The 14,538-nt window shown below is 45.5% G+C and overlaps 2 protein-coding genes across 2 annotated transcripts in view; one reads left to right on the top strand and one right to left on the bottom strand.

Annotated features, from left to right (window-relative positions):
- Positions 1–14,538, bottom strand: part of LOC119507776 — a 387,511-nt gene that overhangs the window by 17,542 nt on the left and 355,431 nt on the right. The window contains exon 10 of the mRNA XM_037800927.1: positions 1,181–1,313. The gene's annotated coding sequence lies outside the window, so the exon portion shown is untranslated. The remainder of the gene's footprint in view (positions 1–1,180; positions 1,314–14,538) is intronic.
- The window catches only part of FGF1 (fibroblast growth factor 1), a 101,520-nt gene that overhangs the window by 2,092 nt on the left and 84,890 nt on the right, over positions 1–14,538 (top strand). The window contains exon 3 of the mRNA XM_037801462.1: positions 6,590–6,772. The gene's annotated coding sequence lies outside the window, so the exon portion shown is untranslated. The remainder of the gene's footprint in view (positions 1–6,589; positions 6,773–14,538) is intronic.

Here is a 14,538-nt window from a genome sequence, read left to right as displayed (position 1 = left end):
TTTCTTAGTTTCTCTTCCAATTTGGATTATACATTCCTGGGGAAAAAATGAAGTTTTGTCCCCAGCCCCGTCTACGGTGTCTAATACATAGTAGGTGCCCAGTTAAGTAACTGACCAGTAGGAAACCAACCTCCCTAAATAGCTTAGGGAGGATGGCCAGATTTCTCGAGGTCCTTAATTCTCATTTTAAAAATAATATAATCAATATAATAATTATAGCAAACATTTGTTGAGCTCTTAACGTATGGCAGAACCCCTATAGGCACCATCTCTGGTGATCCTACAGTGACCTTATAAGGCAAATGCTGCTATCATCTCATTCGGTAGATAGGGAAACTGAGTCTCATGGAATTAAGTCACTTGTCCTAGACCACAAAGCTAGTAACTGGCGGTGTCATGATTAGAACTTGGACTTGCTTGCCCTTTCATTTCCCCTTCCATTCATTATTTACCTGCTTACCAGTAGAGTTTCCTGCTGCCTGATTTTAAAGAGCAAGGGACACAGATGACTGGTCAGAGCACATGAGAAAGCTCAGCTATTTCAGATCCCTCTTCAGCCACCAGGTTCCCAGTGCCTCTACAAGGTGGAGCCTCATTAGATTCCATCCAGGGTAAGGGGGTACACTGCTGTCCCAGAGCCAATAAGCAGGTCAGAGGGCACAGGGATTTCACAAAAGGAGGTGCCTCTGGGGCTCTGGTGGAGAGATGGGTGCTCTTTAATTAAATGGGAGGCGGCTGGTCTTCTGGGAAATGTTGGCTGGAGGGTGGGCTTTTGAAGTGAAGCTGGGCCTTCTGGCACTAGGCATGGCCCTGCCCTTTCCCCTGCCTGCTGACCAGCTGACCAGGCAGGAGTCCTCACTCTGACGGAGGCTTGTACAATTTGGAAGGGAACCAAATTCTGATTTCAGAAGAACCCAAAATCTTGAGATGAAAATGTTGAGTATTTTTTTACCATTCATGCCCCCACATCTGCCCAGTGGTCTCGTGCTGATGTGGTCCCTGCGGGGTTGGTGAGCAGGTCTCGTTGAACCCCTCAGTTCAAGTACATCTTGTTCCTTTGAGGCACACTAACCCATTCATGTGAGTTAGCATCTTCTGAAGAGCAGACTGCCTTTGATATGTGTCATTTCATTTATCCTCTCAGTATTCTCTTAGAGTGTCACAGAGCTGGTGTCCTTACCTTCCTTTTATGGAGGGTACAAGTGAAGCACAGTGAGGTGGAGTCAGGTCCCAAGATTATGCAGACGGTCACGGAAGGGGATAGAAGAGCTCTCAGATCTTCAGGATCCAAAGCTACTGGCTTCTCCATGAGGCTATGATGGGAAAAAAAAAAAAACCTTTTTTAATTATATGGGCTAAGGAAAATTTGTTGGGTAAATCTTGAAGAGAAGAACCACTACTAGACCCAAGATAAATGAAAACATATGTTCACACAAAACCTTGTTCACAAATGTTCATAGCAGCATTAGTCATAATAGCCCTAAGTGGAAACAACCCAAATGCCCATCAAATGATGAATGGATGAATAAAATGTGATATATCCATACAATGGAAGATTATTCAATAATAAAAAAGGATGAAGTTCTGATGCTTGCTGTGACATGGATGAACCTTGAAAGCATTAAGCCAAGGGCAAGTCTGTTTAGTACAATTCCATTTATATATGAAATGGCCAGAACACATGAATCTATGGAAGCAGAAATATTAGTGGTTCCCTAGGGCTGGCAGAAGGAAAGAACAGGGAGTGACTGCTAATATGGGGTTTTTTTTATGGGGTGACAAAAATGTTTTAAAATTAGATAGTGGTGATGGTTGCACAACCTTGTGAAAATACTAAAAGCCACTGAATTGTATACTTTAAATGGGTGAACTATATGGTATGTAAATTACATCTCAATAAAGCTGTTAAAAATACTCCCTACTTTAAACTACAGACTATAGTTAATACTACAATTATAATATTCTTTCATCAATTGTAACAAAGGTACCACACTAATGTAAAGTGTTAATAATGGGGAGGGGGAGTATGTAGGAACACTGTGTTTTTCACATGACTTTTCTGTAAAACTACAACTTTTCTAATTAAAAAAATTTAATTAGAAAAAAAGATTATGTGAACCAGAAACAAACCACTGCTTATGAAATATTTAACTCAGCCACAGGGCTCTGATGAAGGATGTCTCACCCTGTCTCCTCTGATAAACTTATATTTTGTTGCACACAGCTTGGCTGCATGCCATCCACATAATTCAAGTGGAAACAGTATAGGTGGGAAAAGATGGGATCCATAGATTTCTCCCTGGAGTCTAAACTGGGAGGCATTTTCCCTCTTCTCTGTACAGATCATTGTAAATTTTGTAAAATCCATCTTACTATTCTTTCCTACTTACATTTCTGGGTTTCCAATCATGCTTCAAAAAGCTTTTCCCCATTCTAAGATTATAAACCTTACTTTCCTTTTATGGTAATGTTTTGTCTGTCTTCTTATATTTAAATCTCTGATTCACTGTAATTTAAATAATAAACTATAGATCCATTTTTGGGGGGTTTGTTTGTTTAGTTGTTTCTTTTGCCAAACAGCTAACCAATTATTAACCTGGGGTTAAAATGGGCTTTGGGGCATCTTGGAAATTACTGAAATTAAGTGTAAACATGTATGGATGGGTATATGTGCAGGCATTTTTTTTTTCTGGGGAAACAGTTCATAGATCTTGTCAGATTCTCCAGGGGTTTTGTGACTCACAGAAAAACCACTGGACTTTCTACATTCATAACCTGGGGTCCAGGTAGATTAGCTGTGAGCATGTATACACACATTCAGACATACAAGCATATTTTTTCCTAAAAAGGTCCACAAAAATCAGTTAAGAGTGGTTACCTTTGGGGAGAAGGGGAGTAGTGAGGAAGTCATTTTATACCTTTCCATATAGTGTAATTTTTTTTAATCATGTGTGCAAACCATTATGTACATTCGAGGTTAAAATATTTTAAAATAGAAATTAAAAATTGGGATCAAGGAAAACATAGAATAGGCAATGGACAATCAATATCAGAAGAAAGGAAGGCCACCTCTCATGGTTCTGGCCCTTTTCAAGCATCCTAATGGAAGTTGCTGGAGAGCCAGGCTGACAAAGTGGGGCACGTCCAACGTTCTTGGCTCACAGCACCATCAGGGAGAGGCACCTTCTCTTGCGAGCTGCTGGACCCCATTTCTGTCCTGTAGCTCTGGTGGTTTTTGTGGCTGTCAGATCTCCTTGGGCAACTAAATATGATGCCCCATGAATGTCCACCTGCTGCATTTCCCAGTGCCCTGTATGTCAATCACTCCCCTTGGTCATCTTGGCAGCTGATTCTTTGTGAGTCCAGGATTCTCTTCATCTAACTGCATGACTGGGCATAAACAGGAGGAAATGCTTTGTGGGGAAGGAGTGGCATGCAGCGTCTAATTTCTCCTGTCAGCTGATTAGGATTTGTTGTGTCTGAACAAGGTCAAATGAGATTAGAAAGAAAATGCAGTGTGTCTGGTGTGCCTTTCATAAAACTGTATTATTTATGTAAATGGGATGAATGAAAGGGACAATTTAAAGCAAATATTGAAAATCGGTCTCAAAATTCAAGGAGCAGAAGCCAGGGCTTATATGCTATGCCTGGAGAGTTAGAAAATTTATTTATTGGGGGCATTTTGAAGAAGTTCTGCTTCTTTCATGTTGGTGCAATTAAAAAGATAGTTTTATGCCTGATTTTCAGAGGCACTGAATGCACAATAACTAAAACCACAGAAATGTCACATTCTACCTTTATTACCCTTTACAGTCTCTCATAAAAGGTTTAGAGCCACTTTCTGTAATAGCAATCACTGAAGTGCCCTGTAGCAAATCAACCTCCTAGGGAGGGGAGGAAAAATGTCACCTCTGGCACTAGCCACAATGTTTTAGATGTAGACGACTCTAGGCAAGTCCAGTCTCTGTGGATAAACATACGAGGCTTCTACGAGGCCTTTTGTGGGTCTCTTTCCTGATAACTCCCCACTCCCCCGCAGTTCTAGTAAACTCATAGACTGTCTTAATCACTGCAGAAATGACGTAAAGTGTGGTATAAGTGCTTTGGGGGAAGACGTGGTTTCTGTTACATACTCTGTATAGGATCTAGCATATTGTGGATGCTAGTAAGTGGCTTTGACAGCGATTAATTCCACTGACTACTTCCTTGCATACAGCTGGAGGGCTATTCTGAGGCCAGACTTTCAGACTAGGTCACCTCCAGCTCCCCTCCCACTCTAGATAACAGTGGGGCCAAACACTATTAGCATCGTCATGTGTCGGGACTCAAAAAATCTGAATGTATGTTATTTAGAAGATAAATCTAGATATTTGACATGGAAATGAAATACAGAAATTGAAGGATGCTAAAATGGATTTTTTTAAATGTCAACATTGGGGGGAAATTATTTTACAGTAAATAAGGAACTGAGGATTCATTAGTTCTCAATATTTGGACAGTAGCATTGCCAAACACCTAATACCAATATGTAGTCAAGAAATCAGTTTATATCGGTAGCTAGGGATTGTTTCCCTTAAAGCTGTGTTGTTGTTGGTTTTTAACAGTGATTCCCAGCTGGGTATAATGAAGAAATAAAAATAAAACAATGCTCTTGTATTATCAGCTTTCAAAGTGCTCCTACATACTTTCAAAACATTTGGTGGTCATGACAATCCTGCGAGGGTTGCAAGGAAGATATGATGAGGAAAGTCCTATTAGCCCCCTTGAGGAAGGGTGGAATTGGGGGTGCTGAAGAGCTGAGTTGCCCAGGACTTCTCAAAACCTCAGAGTGGGCAGGCTAGGGTGCCAGGCCGGGGTAGGAGACCTGATTTTAGTCAAAGTGAAGGCTTTATGAGCATAAACCTTAAGTGAGACTCTGAGCCTGCATCTCTATCCTCAGGGTTTATAGGGTGTTTCCTAACTTAAAAAGTTATCATTCCATGTGGTTAAAAAAGAGTTAATATGTATACTGCGTATAGCATAACAATTCTCCAATATTTAGTAGACAATTGTACGAAATATTGTTATCTTTCAATGATTCAGAAGGTCCTTGGGAATCTTGCAGAGTCTCAGGGAGATTATTCTTTTTCTAAAACAAATTATCAGCATCTTTTGGATACATGCAAATGTCAGTTCATGGAGGGTCTAGCTAATAGAGTCTGGAGAAATCAACTTTTTCTGTACCTTCAAGTCTCTTTTAGGAGAGTTGTTGCCCATCCATTATTAGATTTCTGTGATATTTGAGCCTTCTAGCTCCCTATTATAGGAAATGAGCTTCTCCCAGGCCCGTCCCATCAAAAGGCAATGAATGGCTTTCGCCAGGGTGCTCCATGAAGTGTTTGGATCAGAGGCTTCCAGCTGCTGCACCTTCCCTGTACCGGAGCAACTGCCCAGAAAAGAGAAAAACCAGCACGCCTGTTTCCCTTCCCGACAGGCCAACCTATACCTCTCTATCTGAATCATTAGGCAGGCAGGTATACAAGCAGATGTGCACACAAAGACAAGTGCACACGCACGCTCATACCTCCCAGGCTCAAATGCCTGCACAAGGAGGAGGGGCTCTTCATCAGTTATAGGAAACTATCCATCATGTTTCCATTTGGTCTCTTCCAAAAAACTTCCATCATGATCCATGTCCTTTCAGTCCAGCTTCATTTCCTACCTTCTAGCCAAAGAATTATTTGTACAGGCAGGTACCTCCCTCTCCTGCCCCTGTCTGGCCAATGGTATAAAGATGCTGCACAAGGCTCCATTGAAGAAATCTCCACCCCTGATGCTGAGCTTACCTGCAGAGTCACCCAGCCCCACAGGGACAGGCTTGAAGCCTGGTAAGGAATGAAAAAAATATTCTCTCTGTAGCCCCTCCGCAGCCCTAAACTGGATGGCCATTGCCTTGACTGGCTTTGCAAAAGGCTCTTGCAAGGCTGGGCTCTGGGTACAGACAGACAGAAAGACAGAGAGAGACACACACACATACTCTGCCACAAACAGACACCTATACCCCTGTGCATGGACACAAGTTGACAGGACAGAAAAGGATCTCCTCTCATCCAGCAGCCTCTCATTCCAGAAAGCTTCTCTGAGCCATGACCTACTGTTTCCCTGGTGACTGAGGTCTCAAAATAAACAGGAGTCTTCTCAGACAAGCTAGTAGTCCTTTAAGCACAGCCATTTGCCCCAAGACAAACCACGTTAAAATAACACCCAGGGTAGTTGCTGCCACTGTCTGCTGTCTCTGCCTCACCTCCCTGCTGGCCAACGGCGCTGCTTTCCTGGGCCTGCTGCTGGCTGTGCAGGATCAGGACATTCAGAGCTCTGTCTGTGACCCTGGGAGTGGGGTGGGCATGGGCCTCTGTCCACAGGCAGATCCCTTCTACTGATAAACAAGGGCCGGAGAGAGATCTGGAGGCTGACATCCTCACCCACCCAGCTTGCCTCCCTCCTTCCCCCACAGCCCTCTGGGACTGGTAGCCGGCTCTGTGGCATGGTGCATGGAGGCGGGCCAACAACCTGATGTGCATGCCACAGCCCGTCCCCTCTCCCCACGCAGAGCTGCAGTAACTGAGAGGTTCAGAGCGCCAGCTCGGGGCTGCTGGGGAAGGCACTGCAGCAGCAGCCCTCAGTGACAGGGACGAGGACGGAGCAGAGGACTCCAAGTGGACACCATCTCCCCTGGGACAGCCTGAGCGTGGAGAGAGGCACAGCCCTCAGCCTGCAGGCTCTAGAGCTTCAGGTAAGAATCAGGGTATCTGTTCTGGGGAAGAGAAAACTGGTTACATCCAGAGCCAAGGGATGTGTGTGTGTGTGTGTGTGTGTGTGTGTGTTTATTGTGTGTCTCCAAGTGCAATTATGAGGCTATTTGGAGAGGAAAGAAAAGTAAGGCAGCAAAAATGTTTTAAGCAGCTACAACAGGAACTAGCACTCCTAGAAGTGAAATACCAAAACAAAAAACAAAAAACAAAAAACCAACTTCACTATGGCTGCGTTCAGATTGGTGCAGATTGCTACTCTGGGCGAAGGCTTGCCGAGGGCACATACAGATAAAAATCGCCCTTACCTTATAGACTTGTAAAACTGAAAATGCACCAGTGCTGCCCCATTATCTCCATTCCTACCCCCCTGATGAGGTCTGGAAAGGTCAGGAATGTTTGCATTTAGTGATGGATGGGGCCTGGTGGCTCTGCAGAAGCCGAAAGCTGTGGCCATACTGAGTCTGGCTGGCATTATCTGGCTGTGTCACACTCACTTTTTTGGGTAGCCTGGAAATTCAACAGCCCTGCAATACCTGCTCATTGGGTAGGCACCTTAGGTTTTATCAGCCTTTCGGTATAAGCGTTTGCCTGAAACAGGATTATCTGAGAGTGTCAGCTCAAGGTTTTGACAGGGTGTTATTTTGATGGCCCCATTGGTCACCTGGATTACTTCTTGTCTTGCCTCTGACTGCCTCTGAAAATAACATCCTCATTTCACTACCCCTCCCAGTAGTACCAGTGGAAAAGGAGGCTGAATGGCTAACCACTGGGCTTGTTCTAGAGCACATATGCCATCCACATCCACACCCCCATAACCTGCCAAGTTATTCAGGGCTTCTAGAGAGGAGCAGTTGAAAAATTCAGGCCTCCAGGTGCTGGGATGGGAATTTCAGGCATTTACTCAAATACTCATTTTTCAGAGACCCAAGAGGGAATCTACCTCATTGTGTCTCTCGGGCCCAACAATGCACTCTGTCTCAGCAGAATTCAAACACTCGGTGCTTTCTCTAGCTGTGTTAAATCCACCCCCACTTTTCCGCCTTCTTTGCTGCTTTGGTGACCAGAACTTTCCCTCTCATTTGCTACAGGGATGTGATTGTTTATGACTTAGCTCCACAAACACCAGTGGGATGACATGAGCATCCCAGCAGAGGGTGGGCCAGGCTGCACCTCACATGCCTGGGTGAGGACCAGCCAGCCTGACCCTGGCAAAGGGCGAAAAGAAATGGACCTTGCTTTGGAAGGTGGTGTCTAGAGAAGGGCTGGCCAGCTGTTTACTGGGGCTATTTGTCTGTGTGAGCATGTGTGGATTTTGGTGGAGGTTCTGATTCATAGACATAAGTTCCTTTTTCCTTTGTTTTCTTTGCGTTGGCCATTGAGTGCTTCCAGGGAAATGCGTCTCCTAAGATTATATGTCTCTGAAGGCAACATCACCAAATTTGCGGCTCAGGTTGGCTGGCAGAGGCTGGGAGACATTTTTCTGTTGCCCCTCGCCTTTTTTTAATTTTTTAAGCATTTTAAATACTTAAGCAAAAGCAACGTTAATAACCAAAAAGTTAAAAGAGAAAACATTGAGTTTCTTTTAAACTCACTCCCAAATCTGACGCATACATATACATTTATGGCTTGCAGGATCCCAAAAAGGATTTTAGGAAGCAGTGTCTGGTTACGTAAGTGATTTGACTTGATAGGCGAGCCGCACCAACTGTGATGATAATATTTTCGATGGAGATGGTGGACGGACATCCATATGCTCCATCTGCACCACAAGAAGGGATGTCTGATTCCAGGAGAGAAGGCATGCTGCTCACTGTGCTGACGGGCATTCTGTGGCCCCTGAATGAACTACTAAGGACCATGGAGCTCCTGTCCTGCCCTGCTAGCTGCCAGGAATTAGGTATTGGGCAGACTGCTTGGCTAATGCAATACTTCCTGATTTAGGCTACTGGAAAAATAATTTGTAGTCAATTGCGCCACAGACTTACCCTGTTCTAGAATCTAACACCTACTACAACACATACATTGTGGGTGAAAGAGTATTTTCCTTAGGAAAGGATTCACCAAATCAGTGAAGATTCATTGGGTACCCTCGATGTGTCCCTTCTCAAGCTGTGACTGGATCCAGCCCGATCCACCATGGAAAAGGGAGGGTCCCTATCGGGTGGGCAGGTAACAGAGAGGTCGGCCTGGGACGACAGGAGGTCCAATCAGCTGAAAGGCAAAGGAGTCCAGGTAGCTGGCATCTGGGTCACTAGTCAACAGCGAGAGAAGAGGGGCAGGGAGGGGACAGGAATTATTTTAATTCCTAAGTTTCACTACTTAAGAGAGGTAGCATAACATAATGGATAAATGATTCTGAAGTAAGACTGCCTGGAGTTCAAATTCTGCTCCTGCTACTTATTGGTCCTGTGACCTTTTGCCTCAATTTCCTCACCTGTAAAATGGGGTAATAAAGTACCAACCTTGCTATTGAAAGGACTAAATGAGTAATGCCCTTAGCACAGTGCCTGGCTTACAGCGAGCACTATCCGTGCTATTAACACTATGTGAATATTAATTATTATTATAACAGAAAAGTCTGGACTAAAAAGGCTGCTCATAAGTCCTTTCATTGCAAATCCCAAAGTGCCACTCTCTTTGGGAGCACTTGTACCACCTTTTGGACAGCATGGAGGTGCTTTGGCTTTGGCCTGGAGCTTTGTTTGCAGCTACGAGCATCTAGAAATAGAAGAGCTTCTGTAATGGTCAATGGTGTTTCCTGAGTCCTTACCATGGGCCAGGCCGTGTGCCCAGGGCTTTGTGTGTATCATCACACTGAATTCTCATGACAACCCTATGAAGTCGGGGCTGGTGTAGAGATGCTCAGGATGTAGGCCAGGTGCTGAAAGTCACACAGCTACTACGTCACAAGGCCAAGCTCCCCACCAGGCCCCCTAGCCCTGGGCTCTCCACTGGCATGTTGTGTATGTTTTGGGGGATCGCTTGAGGAGTCCTGAGAGGCAGGTGGGGTTTGGTGACAGGAATTCAGCAACAGGTGATATCTGAAGACCCTAGAAAATAAACCAGCATTTGGAAACTCACAACAGATGGCCAGTCCCTAGCTTGGCCCAGGGACAGAATCTCAACCTTGAGAGGACTGCAGCCTTCGGGAACAAGGTGTGAATGCAGGTGCGCCTCAGATTTTCTTGAGCCAGGCAGTGGATGGTGGCCAAGAACACAGACAAAGGCAACGGTGCTGGGCCAGGGCTTCTCACACCCCTCAAGCTAAGGTCAGAGGTCTTCTTGAGCTAAGTCTGAGGTCAAGATACAGTATCCCAGTTGCTAGGAGAGGAGGAATGGATGATCCAGAACTGAGTCTTTGCATGAAGTTTGCAGTAATGTAAAAGAATCCTGTCTCCAAATGTGGTCCCTCTAAATAATATATTTAAATGTGACTTACAGAGATTTATTTTATACTTAATTTCTCAAGTCTGCCTCTCTGACTTTGTCCAAAGAATACCAGTGATGGGAACAGGTGTGAGGAGAGTGCCCACCTTGCACCAGGGCTATGTACACGTTGAGGGGTAACTGTTGTTGGGGGATCTCTGCCCTTCTAGGACTTGCTCTGGTCCAGTGGTTTTTAAACTTTAACTTGCCTTATAATCACAGCAGAGCTTATTTTTAAAATCAGGTTCTTGACTCCTACCTGAAGAACCGATTCGGTTAGGCTCATGAGGGACCTGGGGTTCTGCACGATCTGGGTGGGTCCCAGGGGATTCTAAAGCCTTTGGTCCACTGACCACAACAAAGAAGCTCAAGTCTTGATGTTGCTCTGGTTTTTTTCTCTTCTCTATTATGAGCGGAAAGAGGGAGCCATGTGGATGGAGCTGTTCCCTTTCAGTGAATCAGCGGCCACAGCCTTCTTTGCCATCACCCTCTTCTTGAATTACTACTTCCCATGGACTGACCTCCAACTGATATAATAATAATTACAACACAGCTACCATACACTGAGTCCTTATTATGCACCAGGCAAAATGCTACGCTGTCGCCACTTACGCTATTCTCTCATTCAATCATCACAACAATCCCATAAGTTAGGTACTATTATTATCCATATTTTACAAATGAGGGTAAAGACCCACACTGCTAGTAAGTGGCTGAGCTGGGATTTGAACTCAGGTCTAGCAGATTACCAGAGCCCAAATACATAATCTCTGTGCTATTTTATGGAAGTAATTTTAACTCTGGCAGGTTCAGTTCCTCCTTTCTCACTCTTGAGTGTCTTTCCCCAGTTCACATTTCTATCTCATTGTCCCCATTCCCATACTCCCATATAATTTCCTCAGGAAGTGATGTGTCCCTGTGTTTCCCTACTTTTATCCCACTCTATGAGTCAAATAGGGTTGAGGCGATGGTTGGGTGGAAGGTGGGAAACCAGATCCCTTGGTTGACCCAGCAGGCCCTGACTTTGGGTTGGTCTAGCTGAAGGCCAAGTCATTGGGCCTCTCTATTGACCTAAGCAGTGCTCTTGGGAGCCACAGTTGGGCCCAAGGCTCAGGAGGGGAGAAGGAATAAACAGAAGGGTGAAGAGGAAGGAGGGAAGGGAAAAGAAAGGAAAACAGGGAAGAGAGAAAAGGAGTAGAGAGAGTGGGAATTGGGATGGGGGCATCTTTGAGGGCCATTAGTGCCTATTTTAGGTCCATTCAGCTCATTCACCTGGAAGTTAGAAGCACCTTCTGTGTGTCCAGCAGTATGTAGACACAGGGATACAACAGAGTCTGGAACCGTCACAGTCCCCATCTACATCAACCAACTAGGCACTCTCTGAATGGCCCTGCGAGAGCACACGGCAGAGGAACCTGACTCAGGCAGGGAGGTCTGGAAAGCTTCCGTGAGGAGGTGATGCTTGGGTTGAGGTCTGGAGATCTTCAGGCATCAACTGGGTGAGGTCAGAGTGTTTCAGGCAGAGGGAAGAGCACATGCAAAGAGCACCTCACATGGTGTGAGGAAGTGGCACAGCCAAGGAATCAAAGTAAGACTGGGTGGCTGTATTGCAAGGAGCAAGGGGGCAAGTCAGAGCCCCAGGGGCAGGCCATGTTGAGGATTTCAGTACTTAAACTGAGAGCTGTAGAAAAACCAAAGGAGGTGATCCCATGATACAGCAAACTCTCATTTCAGAAACGGACCTTGGGACAGAGATGCTGATGGCATGGTTCAGCAATGAGTTGGTCCTGAATCAAGAATCTGGCTTCTTGTGCTTACACATCTGAGAGCAGCTACCTCACCTACAGGAAATGAAATTCCAGTCCACTTTCCAAGTGGTATTCTATTCAGGGTCCTCCAAAACAGAACAAGTTCTGGGAATCTGTAATGGCCTGAATGGGAAAGCTCTAAGTAGGGGCAATTCCCTCCTGGAGGCAAGGTTATTTAGCAGGCACGTCGGCAAGACCAGGCTCATACTGGGCTGAATAGGCAGCCCCTTCTTTGGCATCATGCGAAGGACACAGAAAAGCCTCGTGAACATAACCTTTCCTTTTCCAGTGTGTACTTTAACTGAAGTTTGCAGGAGCAGGCGTGCATCCAGGAGGTTAATTATTCAGCAGGAGCTGTGGAGAATGGCAGAGATTCAAATTGAGAAGGGGAAAGGTGGGAGGGGAGGAAGCAGGAAGCCAGGCGGACACCCTGAGGACACCAGGGAATAAAGTGGGCAGAGAGGGTGAAAAGGCACAAGAGGGAGCAAAAAGGAGGAGTGCAAAAGACCTGAAGCCAAATTTTTCCTTAATCATGATTTCACACAAGAAGCCACAAGATGGGTCTAGGGCCGTGAAATTCAGCAGGTGTTTGCAGCCCTCCCATGCACCTGAGTCCCTGGGTCACCAAACACATCCACTATTCTCATCATTGAGAAACTTTTCACCAATACCGGCTGTTATTGGCATAATCCATAAATATGACTCCTGACATAAAATCGAGTCCTGTGCCTTTGCTACCCAATCCTTCCTGCCTCAGAAAGAATTCCCCTTTTCTTTAAGCACAGGGACTGGATTTGGCTAAGAAAGGATGAAGTTTTTGGGGTGGGCGGAATACTTTGGAGAAGAGAGGTGAATTTTCAGGAAGAAGAGAAATCAGCCAGGAGGCCTCTTGGGAAGCAGGATCCCCTCGCCTCTCACCCTTCCCAAAGGCTCACTCCCTAAAACCGTGCTGGCCTCCTTTCTGTTCCTCTGACGCTCCATATCCTTCCCTGCCTCTCAGACTTTGGAATTACTGTTCCATCTGCCTGAAATGCTTTTCCTCTGGTTCTTCACATACCAGACCCCTTTCATTCATCGGGTCTTGTCTTAGTTTCCCATGGTTGCTGTAATAAATTATTACAAACTTAGTGGTTTAAAACAACAGAAATTTATTCTCTGACAGTTCTGGAGCCCAGAAGTCTAAAATCAGTATTGTGGGGCTGAAATCACAGTGTTGACAGAGCTGGTTCTTTCTGGAGACCTTAGGGCAGAATCTGTTCCTTGCCTCTTCCAGCTTCTGGTGGCTGCCAGCATTCCTTGCCTCATGGCCACATCACTCCTTTCTCTGCCTTATGGCACACTGCCTTCTCTTCTGCTGCATCAGAACTCCCTTTGCCTCCCTTTTATAATGATACCCGTGATTGCATTTAGGGCCCATCCAGATAATCTGGAACAGTCTCCCCATATCAACACCCTGAACTTAATAACATCTGCAAAGGTGACTTTTTCTTATAAGGCAACATTCCTAGGTTCCAGGGATTAAGATGTGAATATACTGGGGCCATTTTTCAGCCCATCACAGGTCTTATCTCTCATGTCAACCCCTGCAAGGGTTTTCTCTGTTACTCTCTATCTCTCTTCTGTTTTCTTCATGGCACATATCCCAGTCTGTAGTTCTCTTGCTAATTAAAAAATTAAAAACCTTCACTACTGCCTATCTTTCCCACTAGAATATAAGCCTCATGAGGGCAAGACATTGTCTTTTTCCTTGATATATCCCGAATGCCTAGCCATATCGCAGGTGCTCAATAAATACAGCTTGGTGAACACATTGATCAATCATTAAATCTTGGGTTTGGAGAAAGCCAAGACCAAGGAAAGCAACAGGACCTCCCATTTTCTGCTGTTTCTTGGAGCTCTGGAAAGGGAAAGCTGAAAAGTTTGCACCAAGGGCCTCTGACTCTAACTTGGCAGCACAGCCCCCTTGCAGTTCCCAGGACCCCTGCCATGTGTCAGCTGCTCTGGCTTAGTCGACTTAATCTCATCTCTGCAGACAACTCATTTTGGGATCCTGGAGGTATCATTCGGGCTTAAAGAGGAATAACTCCTTTTGGCTGGTGGGCGTCAAAGGCAAACAAGTGATGTCAGGCACCCAGGAGGGAGACATCGATCCAGCCCGTTCCGGCTCTCGCACCCATAGAGGCTGCCTCCCCCTTCAGTCTGAAGGAAACAGAGGAAGTGGTTTGCATTGATTAATCAATGTGTACAAAGTGCGCACCAGCGCCTCTGGGACATAAAGAGCTTCTAGAAGATGAGAATCTCCTTGTCCTTCCTCAGAATCTTTGTCAGAATTTAGAAATGGCAGCTGGGGAAGAGCTGTGCAGGGGCTGCTGCAGTGTCACTCCCTGGAGTCTACAACAGCAAGCTCAGACGGGCCAGAGGACAGTGTTTCCCTGGTTCAAGAGTTCCCGGCAGGGTCAGCCCGAAGGCAGGCAGCAGGCTTCTTGCGGTTGGCTGTATTGCCTTCAGGGATA

Source organism: Choloepus didactylus, chromosome 13 (genome assembly GCF_015220235.1).
Source record: "Choloepus didactylus isolate mChoDid1 chromosome 13, mChoDid1.pri, whole genome shotgun sequence".
NCBI classification, from domain to species: Eukaryota; Metazoa; Chordata; class Mammalia; order Pilosa; family Megalonychidae; genus Choloepus; species Choloepus didactylus.
Note: the sequence above shows the minus strand (reverse complement) of the source record. Positions and strands in the feature narration are given on the sequence as shown.